Here is a 13791-nt window from a genome sequence, read left to right as displayed (position 1 = left end):
AACACACAGACTTTTCCACAGTAGAGAGATGTAAAGACAGTGGAAACAAAAAATAAAATGAGAACTAAAATAAAATATTTTACCTATACTCTGAAAGAAGTTACCTAGTAGGAAAGAGGCAGAGAAAATTGAGAGAGAAATTTTAAAACTTTGGCTTATGTATCTATTTACAAGTTATGCAAACACTCCACTTCTATAATAGAAGAGTTAAATTTCACTTAATGAGGAATAAATACATGAAGATAATGAGATAATTAATTATATATTTATGTCCTGATGATTCTATAGTCTTTATATGGCCACTACTACATGTATGGCAAAATCATCCAAATCAAAATTAACTTCTGAGAAGCTTACGGGAGAAAAGAAATTAATTGCAAAATCACTAGATTTTAAGGGAAAAACTTGATTTGCGCTCAATGTAAAAGTTAACAGTCTAGCCATTTTTAATACATTGGAAAAGTACAGCCTAAGAAATGCAAAGAAAGATATTTTTAAAAATTAAGGTAGCTGAATTTGAGGAAAATATATCTTTGTTTATTCATCTCATCAATAAAGTAAAAATTATCCTGAGCAAAAGAATATATTTCAGTGTTACCACTGACTTTCATTATAAAGATTTTTTCTGCTTGGAATAGATTTTAATTATTCAATACTAAAGACAAATTGAGTAATTGAGAAAAAAAAGGACATTATTACTTCAGTGCACTTTACAGTGCAATTTCAGTCCCTAAATATCCTAAGTGCTTTACTTCGGATAAAAGCAGAGATTCTTATGTCCTGAAATCAAATTATATCTATATACCCTCTTCATATTTTAAATTAAAATTATCAACCACAGAAATTGAGCTAAAAAAAAAAACAAAAACTTTCAAATAGACTGATAGGAAATATTTTCCTTTCTACCTTACATTTTGAAATGTCATTACTACCGGTGCTTTCAGTGAATGTTTCTTTTTGGATTAGCATATTACAAATATCTGTTCACAAAATATTTGAATTGTTCTACATAAAAACCTGTTTCTGAAACTAACACAAAAAAACCCAGCAGTTGTGCCTGCACAGGGAGGTGGTGAAGTCACTGTCCCTGGCAGTGTTCAAGAGTTTATAAAAAGTTTGTAAAATTGACAGTACATACACTAATTGTAGCAACTATATAGATAAGACTCAAGTCAGGAACCAGACTGAGAGTCTGGAGTAGCGGATTAAAAACCATGTACTCATTTAAAAGGGGATAGCCTAACATTCTTGTTTAAGTGCCATAAGAATATGATTTTATCTGTAGCTGAATACTATTAGAGAAACTGTGGCAGTTGCTGGCATACTTTACTTTTTTCTCCATCTTTCTCCTTCAAGAGTTGGCATATATAAAGAGATCTGACATATATGTGAGTGTGTGTGTGTGTGTGTGTAAACATATAAACACATACGTATATACACATTTTTATGTATGCAGAATATATTTATTCATATTTTCATATATGTATAATTCTGTTAATAGGATAACAATTTCGGTAAAGATAATCTGGTTCTAGGACAGAATGGTGATGAAAAGATCTGATGCAAAAAAGGTATATATCTATCTTGAGTATATGTTTATTGGATGAAGTCAAGAATGGGAAAGATCAATGTAGATATGAAGTAAATGGAGTACGCTACCAAAGAAAGCTCTTTTAAAATAAGGAGAAAAGCAAAGCTAAAAACAAACAAGAAAGCAAGATTCTAAATCTTAATTTTCAATCCACAGAGTGGATTGAGAAAGATTTCAACATAAATGAAGTGGGAAAAATTAGATTTGTTTGATTACATCTGGATACTAATTAGATTTAAATTAGATTTGTGCTGAAAAGCACAGCTTGCACAGGTAACTGATGTATTTGCAGTTTTCAAATTCACATTTTTTAACAGCTGGGGTAGTGAATTAGTGAAGTACTTAATTATATGCCAAATTACATTGGTTTTATCTTTACTTTGCTAAAGGAGTGAAACTCAAACTGTTCTATCACATCCATTCAACTAAAATGAAGAACTCATGTAGTGGTTTGTTTTCATGTAAGAAAAATATGCATTTAAATTATCTGAAGATATTGCAGGGTAACTAATCAAATGCGACTAGAATATGTATGGATTTCTCACCATTATAGCAGCAGAATTTCTCTGTGAAAGAGAATGAACGATGGAAATATAGCAAGTCATCCTTTACTCTGATTAGATAGTATGTTATTGTGGAGTTTCACTCTTCCAAGAAATGCAACTGTATATTATACTTCAAAAATCATAGAATGGGTTGGGTTGGAAAAGATCTCCAAGACCATTTAATTCCAACATCCTGTTGTCGGCAGGAACACCTCCCTCTAGACCAGGTTGTTCAAATCCCCATTCAGCCTGGCTTTGAATGCCTCCTGGGAGGGGGCATCCACAACCTCATTGGGCAACCCGTTCCAGAGTCTCACCCTCACAGTAAAGAATTTCTTCCTAATATTTAGTTTTAATCTACCCTCTTCCAGTTTAAAGCCATTTATGCTTGTCCTGCTGCTACACGTCTTTATAAAAAGTACATTCCCAGCTTTTCTGTAGGCGACATTCAAGTACTGAAAGGCCACTATAAGGTCCCCCCAGAGCCTTCTCTTTTCCAGGCTGAAGAGCCCCAGCTCTCAGTCTGTTTTCATAGAAGAGGTGCTCTAGCCCTCAGGTCGTCTTTGTGACCCTCATATGGACCTTTGCCAACAACTCCACGTCCTCCGCAAAACTGGACACAGTACTCCAGGAGGGATCTCAAAAGAGAAGTGTAGCGGGACAGAATCACCTCCCTTGATCTGCTGGTCATGCTTCTCTTGATGCAACCCAGGGTACAGTTGGCCTTCTGGGCTGCAAAGGCACACTCCTGGCTCATGCTTAGTTTTTCATCAACTGACGTATTTACTGTTTTCTTTATTAATGAACAATACATTGTTTTTATCCTTTTTAAAAAAGGAACTTAAATATTTCCAAAACTTCAGATGACTTATGGAAAAGCTGATAGAAGTGTAATAGGCAATAAGTGGATACCATGATAGATCTGTGATTGTTGTATTATGACATATATGATGTTTTTTTCACAAACTGATGTACTCTATACTGAATCATCATTTCAGATCTTGGGCTTTGGTAAAAATTAATGTTAAATATTGGTTAAGTATAGGACACTCATTCTAGAAAATCTTTCCTACACTTCCTAAACATGTTCTAGGACATTAATAAAACCAGTTAGATTTTCCCATTTTTGTCCAAATTGGGATACTGAGTATTGCAATAACTTTTTTTCTATTACTATATGAACAACACACTTGTTTTCTTTATGTTTGAAAATGTAAGCAGAAGTGTTCCAGGTATAGAGGTTATATTAACTCACAAAGGTCATAGAATAAATTATAAAAAACTAAATAAATTATTATTTCAGAAATGTACTTCTAAGGTTAACAGTACTCTCCATGGAAATAAAAGTAAAGTTAAAAAAAAATAGCAAAGCAATACAAAAATTTAAGTATACAAGTGGAAGTAGGAAAAAAATGGAAATAAGAAAGAATATAGATTTGATCAAAAGATTTCAATATTCATAAATGAATATAGTCCAGAAAGGCTTCAAGAAACTTGAAACTTGTCTTTGGAAGAGAGACATTCTGGAGTTTAAAATTTCTAATGTACTGTCACGGAATGATAATTCTGAAAATAAAGTAAAATCTGGCAACTTATACAAATTAAGTCTCAGAACAACTGGAAAATATCTCCTAATGGATTAGTTTGGTGACTCTAATAATTTTCTTTTTCAAATTACATGTTTTAATGTTTAATAACAAGGCTTTTAATGTGTTAAATAGAAAAGCAAGGCAAAATAAAGAACAAAGGTTCAATTCACACCAGTTACAGAAGAAAACTTATGAAAAAGATGCCCAGGAAGAAATTCAACACCAACATTATTATTTTGTGAGACAAGGGTATGTTTTTATATGGGAAAGTACAGTACCAACAAGTCACATATGAAAAATTCGCTTATGAGTTTGAGGAAAAACAACTGGAATATGCTTCTCTTGGAAATATCTGTGATTTGTGACATCCATCAGACATGAAAGTGTGTGGGTCATACACTGTCGTCTATATATGTAGGTCAATCCAAAAGTCACACCTCTTATTTATTTCCATGGAAACTACAACATGTACAAAGAGCATGATAACACTATTTGACAGAGCAAATTCTATGCTACAAAACACTTCTTTATTTCAACATGGTAACCACCATCAGCTGTGCATTTTTGCCAGTGAAGAACAAAAACCTGAATGTCACACTCATAAAATTCTGTCTGGCTGTTCAGAAAGTAGCTTGTCTTTCATGTCATTCTCGTTGCAGCTGAAATACACCACCTACCACTTCATTGTATTTATGTCCACTGTTTCATCTCCATAAACAGTCAGCAAGCATTGATTAACATCAACGAGCACAATTTTTTCTGCATGGTAGAATTCAGTGACGCATTTTGCTTCATATATACTTCCTTTGCTTCATATATACTTCCATGTTAGACACCATTTTGTCAGTCTGCCCTTCTGCTGCCACCTGTTGCATGTAATCAAAATGTAGCAGATTATCGGTGGGAAGATTCAAACTCTCTTGCCATACCACCAGCATCCACTTCTGACCTTGTAGGCCAAAATAATGAAGTAGAAGGTATTAATTTTGGCACAGCCAAAATGCATATGTATGCATATATATGTATATACATGTACTTATGTCGATGTAGTGCCACAGAAAATTCAACAGAAATTGTACTTGTTGATTCATAAGATGAAAGTTGAGTTTTATTATCCTGAAGTTGTACATAGAGAGGTCGTCAGATTTTTCAGGTCTAGACAATAATTCTCTTGAAATTAATACTAGTAAAATTCTTTGAACTACCTTTCTTTGATCAAAACAATAACCAAGTGAAATCGTTTGTTTAGCCTCAGAAGTGATTTCAAGTAGTTTAGAAGAGAATACTGGCCTTTTTTGTGTTTTTGTGTTTGAACTAAAAATTTAAATTTCCTGAAATATTTGTGGGTAACAAATTGGTTGAGGTTCTTCTTTACTGTAGTGGCTAAATATTTTGCTAGATGTTTTAGAAAGCTGTGAAAATGTGACCAAAATCCTATATGCATCTACTATGCTTTTCCATATACCTCTTTACACTTTACTGAGTAAGTTGGCTTAATAATTTTGTATGTTGGTATTATTTCACTACTTACAACAAAAAAAAAAAAAAAAAACCCTTAATAATAAACTGTTATGCTTTAACTCAGCAGGTGGCTCAGCACCACACAGTTATTCATTCACACCCTCTTTTCCTTGTGGAATGAGGGAGAGAATAAGAAAAATATAAGGCAGAACTCATGGACTGAGATAAAACTTTTCACTAAGATAGTGAAAAGGAAAAGGATAATAATTATGACAAATGTATATGAAAATGTATAAAACAAGTTACGCACAAGTAATTACTCACCCCTCCCGGAACAATATCCAGCTACCCCTCAAGCAACAGAAGGGAGTGAGATGCCCTTGCACCCCTTTCAAAACTCCTTTGCTCTGTACAACACTGCTTAGCAACAGCTATAAACATTGATGTGTTATCAACATTGTTTTTCTCCTAGAACCAAACCCAAAGCATCACCCCAGACACTCTGAAGAAAACAATTCCATTCCAGCTGAAATAAGATGAAAACTTTTAATAATAAATAATAATAATAATAATAGCTACACTTTATTTCAGAAGTACACATTATTTCCCCTTTTCTTGCCTGTGGTTAATGACATATTCATTCAATACAAGAATTTGCATGATGGATTTATGATACGTCAACTTCTCTTTTCAGCTTTCCCTCCCAGTGTTGACTGCAGGAGAAATGTATGTTATTTAAAAGAAATACATCAGTCATGGAAATGGGCTGACTGTAAGTCCTGGTCAATATCTTACAGCTTATTAAGCAGAAGAAAAGAAGGCGAGTTTGCTTAGGTTCATTATGATATATCATGAAAATGGATAATAATAATGTATGCCTGTAATCTTAGGCTGCCAATATGAACATGTAAAATTATCAATCATTAATCCATCAAAGAATGCTGAGTTTCTGAGTCTCAGTTATTATTGAATTTCTCTGTTTGAGGAATAGGGAATATAATGAAATAGGCTTAGAGACTGAGTTTAATAGAGCTTCTTATTGGGCAGTTCTACCAAAAAACCTTTCTTCATCACCAATAAGCCTGAAGATTAAAAAGATACTAGATCACAAAAATGATGAAAGATACCACAACAAATTGACCTCCAGTAATCTGATTATGGAAATCTAATAATAATTCTCATTGTTCTGGAAACAAATAAATCTTGTGCAATTCCTGAAAAAAAAATAAATATGTTTTTCAGCCTTGAACATCTTAAGATTCTTAGCTAATGAACTCCTGATCATTAAACAGAAACATCGTAAATCACTAGAGCAAACCACAAAACCAAAACTATTTGGTTTAGATTCTTAATCCAAATCCACTAGAATTATCCCTTAGTTCCCTTTAACTAAAATGGGCTTTGAATCATTCCTACTGTTTTTCAGGGTAACAGATCACACAAGCAGCAAAGATTTGAAATAGATAATTTACAGCAGGAATAAAGCTTCTATGATGTTAATAACAAGGCAGATTGCTCTGCTGAATGAGCCTATATTATTAAAGCTGGTCCATCTGTTCCATTACTCACATCTTTCATATTTCTCTGTGTGTGTGTGTAAGAGAGAGTGTGTTTGTAGTTCACGAGTTTTTATGACATTATGTGTTGCATTTCATTCTTAAAAGAGCAAAAACTTTTTTTTTTCTGGCACTGAAATCATAAAAGCTAGGGAATTATTTTCTAACTTTGAGAACTACTGTCTACAGTAAGTTGAGAAATACCTTTTCTGGATATATGGGCATGTATATATTACTACTAACAGCTACAGAGCAAAGTATTTCCAAACTTGATTTAGCACAGAAAATAGATATATGCATGACACTGAGTGCAGGAAGAGCCTACTGTCTGTCACATAGTTTTACTGGGATAAGTGATGTGTAGCTTTAGTCCTCCTCCTTACCTTCAACTCATGTGGTGCACTGCTGTATGGCATCACTCTGGAACATAGAACTCACTTTCCTATTTCAAATTATGTGTTTAGGTGCTTAGATAATCCTGCACGGACATGCTTTAATAATTTGTGGCTGGAAAGAACAGATAGAAATTTGGTCAGACATGTTTGGCAAAGTATAGCTTGATGAATTCAAGAATCCTGATGGCTTCCTATAGAGAAGGTTCTGTTAATAAGCCTTTCTCAAAAATCAGAACATTTCTACTATGCGGCTAATATTTTACTCTCTCTCTATATAAATACAAATACATGATTTTTTTAATCCATCATAATGTTTTCCAGCTTAATTCCAAACTGGATCTGAGGAACCTGGCTAAACTTTCTGGGCAGAATCCAATTGAAAACATGAAGATTAATTTATTTGACAGCCTGTGGTAAATATAGCAAAATATACTTTAAATATTGTTTTTTCATTGGCTTCCAAAGCATTTCAGCGTGATCTTTGAGGTTATATTTTAGTTAGAAATGCTCTTTATTAAACTTCTATTGACAGTAGCTTGGTATTTGCAGATTTGATTAGAGCAGTTTTTTGTTGTTGTTATTGTTGTTGTTTTTGAATCAGAAAAAAAAAGGCACAATAGTTCTCTATCTCACAAAACACTATGGAAGAAAAGTGAAATGTATTTCTTAGACTGTAACAATGTAACATGAAAATGACAAGCAATGTCTTTAAAGTGTCTTCAAGGTTGAAAGCATATTAGAGTAATAGCCATTAGCCTGCCTCTATGTGCCTTTACAGGAATTCTGCAATACAGTATTACATTTGATTACTCAACTAAAAACAGTCATCCATTAACCCCCAGAGACACAGACCCCCCCTCAGTACGCCTAAGGCCATGCCACTTAGTGTGTCCCCATTATTTTAAAAGATGCAGAAAGAAGACTAGGAAATACAGAAACATCCTAAGGTCACTCTTTGTAATTTCAATAAAAGTTATGGAAAAAAAATATATATCTCCTTTGCAGTCAGCAGCAGAGTGACATGAAGCATGAATCTGGCAAATGAATTCAAGGGCATTCATGGGTTAAGCATTAATAATACTAGAAGCAAGGCTATGGGAAAACAGATAACATCACGTATTTCTACTTCTCTGTAAATATGAAGGGATTTCACCCCTCCCCATTCAAAAGTTCCAGATGTGTAAATGATTCCAGTATCGTTAATGGATATTGCTAATCCTTCTAATCCCTATTTTCACTATATTTTAACTCAAAACTTCTAATAAGTGTAACGTGTTGTTGGTTAAAAAGGATACATTTAAACTTTTCCTTTGCTTTAAGGAATTAATTAAAAATAAAGAAATCAGTGTCCTAACACATGTAACACACAGAGAAATCGGAGAGACTCAAATACAGACGTAAAAGTTGCTTTAAAAGCTTTAAAATATTCAGTAAACAATGAAGAATATTTCATAACTATCTTTCTAGTGTGGGTTGTTGCTGTTTTCCATTTGTTTGTTTTTCTCTTCTTTTCCTATGTTTTTTTTCCTCCTTGTGCTAGAAAAGAGTTTTAAAGAAAGGATTTCCAGGTTAGTGGTGGTGCAGTCCACCATCATCACTACCAGCATCATCATGCTACTTATGGATGTCAGAATATGTCAGCAGCAAATCCTACTGTAAAAGCCATCTTGGCATCACAAAGGGGGTGACAAGAGGGGCTACAAAATTCTTTCATTATAAGAGCCCAGTACTGTTGTTTTTCAAAAATTCTCAATTAACATTTGTGCAAATACCTATGTAAAATAAAAAATGCTACCCAAGAATCTTTCCTTGTTTTCAGTATAGTCAATATAGTCTTTTTTTTTTTTCATTTTATTTATTATCATTCCATTTTCCTGTCCTGTTAACTTTCCTTGAACCAGGTATTATTCTATGCAGAAATCACAAGGTCAAGGATCTCTATCCATTTACATAAATTGCAATTTTGGTTTCATATTGTCACAACAGAGAGGCAGTTTGAGAACATAAAAATACTAGTTCTTCATATAAGATAAGCTTTGAAAGAAGCACTTTCTGTTAGTTCTAGTCAATAAAATTTTTTGAGTAAAATTGCCAGTATTTTCACGTAAAATAAATGTTTCATTAACTCTTCACAACAATAAAGAAATTTAACTTCATGTAACATGTACTATATATTTCAAATTTAATTTGCGGTTGATTATTACTATGACTCATAGTAATAAATCAGCAGTTTTCTCAAAGATCTTATTTTTTTTTCTGCCACTATATTAACAAAAAAAGAAATAAATTGCAGCAAAGTGTATCTCTAAGGGCACATCCAAACTGAAACAGATACTGCATTGATTTTAAAATAGTTGTTAAAACCTAAGGGTATAATTTTAATCATGGTTCCACCACTTTATCTATATTACAGAGACATTACTGAAATGTTTAATTAATTCTTGATTGTAAAACACTTAGGGATCTTTCGAAAAAAAATACCATGCAAATCCAAAGCATTATTGTTTACTTTGGTTACATATACAGGTCCTAATGTTTTACTTGGTAAAAGCATTAACCATTTTCTGTTTCCTTAGTGAATTTTAGTGGGCCTTTTATTTTAATTAATTTATTTATTTTAATATTGGGTTCAAATTCAAATGAAATGAACTCTCTTGGGCAAATCAGGGCAGCTGGACATAAAAATCTATATGCATTCTGTCTTTCCACTCAACCATACAATGCAAAGCTTTGCTATCTCCATTAAAAGACTTACTTTGTACCATATCATGCATTTCATAATATTTCCATCTAAATGCAGATTTTTCTGTTCCATGTGTAGCAACTAGTCAAGTTTTCCATAAAAATAGCAGCAGGAGAGAACATTGAAATTCATTTTGCATATTAAAGAAATCTCTCCAAGATTCCTTTTATTTGTTTTATCAACTCAAGCAATAAGCAAGAAAATTAGAATTTCATCAATGATGGAGAAACGTTTATGATTTTATCATACTCGATTTTTTTTCCCCCTGCTTAGACAGTTTCCAGAATCTTAAGAGTACGTAATTTTACAATGTTCCACTGATAAATGAAATAAGTCTGTTGTATCATTTAAGTCAGGTACAGTAGAAATAAACATTGCCAAACGAGAACTTCACTTTGAGTAACATTCATGTTTTTCTTCCCAATATTCACAAAACATTTAATATCTGTCCCACAGGAATTTCTTTCTCTTGAAAACGTTATTGCAAATGTCATAATATTTTCTGGTATAGCTCTCTGGTGTGCCTACATGAAAAGAAAAGAAAAGAAAAGAAAAGAAAAGAAAAGAAAAGAAAAAAGAAAACTGGTTAGACAGTAGAGATGTCAGTGCAAATAGCCTGGTCCAATTCTAAAAGGAAAAGACAATCAAAACTGTCATTGCCAAACTGTATAAATGCTGTTGGAGTAGATTTATACTGTAATAAGTTGTTTATTGGCGATTTTTATATTGCACATTCATCAAAAAAAGGTGAGAGAGTGAAGTTCAACTTAAAAAAAGAGCAGAGAATATTTATTAGTTCCTACTATACGTGTGTTTATACAAAACTAATATTGTAATTCTAAAAATTTGGAAGTTATTTGAGTTTTACATACTGATTTTCTCGATTACCTGGTATCTTCTGTATAAAAAAAATAGACGTTAAGTAAAATAATTTTTTTTAGGAATTGTACAGAAAATACAGTACAATAATGAGGAAAAATATTCTACACTTATATCCAGGACCGAATTGAAGATACTCAAAATTTTACCGAAGTAGGCAATGCATCTTAGTACAACTGAAGCTCATACACACAAATAAACATGATGGTTCCTGCCTATTATTTGCAAAAAGTCTGCAGATCTCTCCTCATTATTGCAGTTAAGCCATCAGAGCAACAGAATCATCTGCAATCACTGCAAAGCCTTGATCCTGCAAGACCTTCAGTCTGAATTTAACTCAGAATCGGACCGAAATGTGAAGTGCTTTTCTCTGCTGGACAAGAAAAGCTAGGAGCTTGTAGATAGGCAACCTAGAGCTTGGTCAAGTAAGGCTGGCATGGACATCCTTCAGCTTGAAATTTAACAATGAATTCCTCAGCCATGAAAGGCATAGAGAAGTATTTTGCTGTTCTTGGGGCATTTGTTGTCACATCAAATGCTGGCAGTTATCAATATAATCACATAAGTAAACTAAAAAGAAATAACTTTATATTTTCCAGTATTTTGCAGATTTTTTCCAAACCTAAATTTGCATTTCACTAGCTGAGTAGTATTTTTCTCAGTATAATTACATTGGTTTGTATGCTATGTTTTGTCTATGGGAGGATATTATTTACATGCCTTAATCTCCATATTAGTTTGCTGAAAAGAATATCTCATTTAAATGTGCCATGATATTAAAGTAATATGCAATTTTGTGTAATAGAGGAAAAGAACAGTTTCTGGATCAAAGCACATTTGGGTTGCAAACCTCTCAAATATCAAAATAAATATTAAAATCCTTAGAATGTACAAATACTATAAGATTGCTTTAAAATTAGTCAAAATAATAAACATACTTAAGATTAAATTTTTTCTGCTTTTATTCAAGCACAGAAGAGAAGGACCAAGATTCTCTCTTCCTTTCACAGGAGATCTGTGCTGTTGAAATGTTTTTGTGGCACAGCAATTGTTTGAGATTCAGATGGAAAAGTCATTTCATAGATGTGGGTAAACAGGCACAACTTCACTGGGGCTCTGAGTTAGTTGGGGTTGGCACAGTGGTCTTGTAAGGAGAAACTGAGGGCCCAGCCTGGAGTAGGTGAACATGGAGAAAGAACCAGGTTCCTCACTGCACTAAAATTGAAAGTTTTATACAAGACACGTGCAGGAGGCTTTTCCTCATGGGGATGGCGGCTCCATCCTTGGAGTAGGGGATTCAGCTCACGATGGGACAGCCTCTCCCAGCTCAGCATGGAGCCTGATGCAGGAGGGCTGGGCCAGGGATCCCCTAAGCACCTGACTGATAATATGAAATGTTCTGGCTGAAATAGAACAGCCATTTTCAGTTTATGAACGAAAGCTTCCTAAGGAGTTCATACTGATACGTCATTTCCCTAATTTGTCTCTGAAAATAATATAGGAATTGTCAGCTGTAACAGAAAATATTATAAGAGAAGACTTGAAGTGAAGGAGTACATTGATCACTTGAATTTTAAGGATTGTTGTTTACATTTGACTCCATTGTCACTGTCAGCATTTTCACAGGACAACCATCTGGCTGCATGAAGGTAAGAAATACTGAGTAACAGCAGGGCTCAGTGATGTCTTCTGCATTCCTTTCTGCAGAGAAGGAGTTCCACTTTTTGCTAACAACACATTAAGGGAAAATCAGATCTGTTAATCTCACAGTAATAACAACTCACATTAAATGCACATTGAAGCTGTAACATTTTCCTGATACCAGGACTTCTTCCTCTATAGCCATTTGGGTGGGTCTGCATTGATTAACTGAGTATTCTGGGGCTATGGAAGGAGAGTGACTCACAGAGAATATACCCTGAGAAAGCTTAAGATGTCACAATATATCCTGGGAAGGAATGGCTTCACTTTATTTCCTCCAATGTATTTAGTTTTAATAGCACAGTATAGGCAATATAAATAGAAAAGAAGAACAAATATCTTCTATTAATTTTTACTTTCTAAATGGTTATGTTAAAAATGAATTATTTACTTCACACTGCCTTTTATGTGCATGGCATTTTCCCCCTCCTTATTGTTTTGTATTTGGAAAGAAAAGAAAGATAATACATGATTGTTATTACATATTCTGAAACATACCATAGTCCATTATTTTTTGTCATTACCACCAATGATTGGCTTCATCTTCTTTGATTTTATTTTTTTTTTTTTTGCACACCTTTTCATGTCAGAAAAAAGCAATTTTTATTCTATATAAACTACTGCAAAACACTATTCTTTCCCTTATATAAGTTTGGCTTTCTTCAGTATATTTAAAAGAGCTATTTTAAATAAAGGTAAAGCAATGTAAACACCATCTTCAGTTGTCATACCAATACACATTCTACTTTTTTCTTTAAATTAACCTTTAGACTGTTCTTTAAACTGACAGCTACTAAAGCATTTATTAAGCTTCACTTCCCCACATGCCTTGCTTAGATAGTTTTGCATGAGAGCCTTATGCAAAACTGTTTCATGCATGGACATACATTCTATACTATCTGATTCTGGTGCTATCACTTCTTTGCCTGTTATTTACTTGTTATCATATAACATTTTTTAATAAAGATATCTTGTTACATCTGTTATTCATTCCTATATAATTTGGGGCATTTCATCTGCTAATTATAATAGTGATTTGGAATTAAAGATAAGTGATTCTTTTTTAATATTTTCATTAAGGGCAATTTATTGTACTTCCTTAATCCCTGTGCAACCATTTTATTAACATTTTGATAGCACCACTTATACACGAGTTGTCAAACAGAATTATATTTAATTACTAAACATTTTTGTTTACCTCTCCCAGGCACTCTCAGGCTGATATTTTGGTTTTCACTACAGATACACAAAATCATTCAACCATATTTCAATGTTGAATTTTGAAAAGCAAACAAACAAACAAACATGTAGGGAGACAGATTCTCACTTCT

The sequence above is a fragment of the Meleagris gallopavo genome, chromosome 2, assembly GCF_000146605.3.
Source record: "Meleagris gallopavo isolate NT-WF06-2002-E0010 breed Aviagen turkey brand Nicholas breeding stock chromosome 2, Turkey_5.1, whole genome shotgun sequence".
Lineage (NCBI taxonomy): Eukaryota > Metazoa > Chordata > Aves > Galliformes > Phasianidae > Meleagris > Meleagris gallopavo.
The sequence above is the reverse complement of the archived record's forward strand: the minus strand, read 5'-3'. Positions refer to the sequence as shown.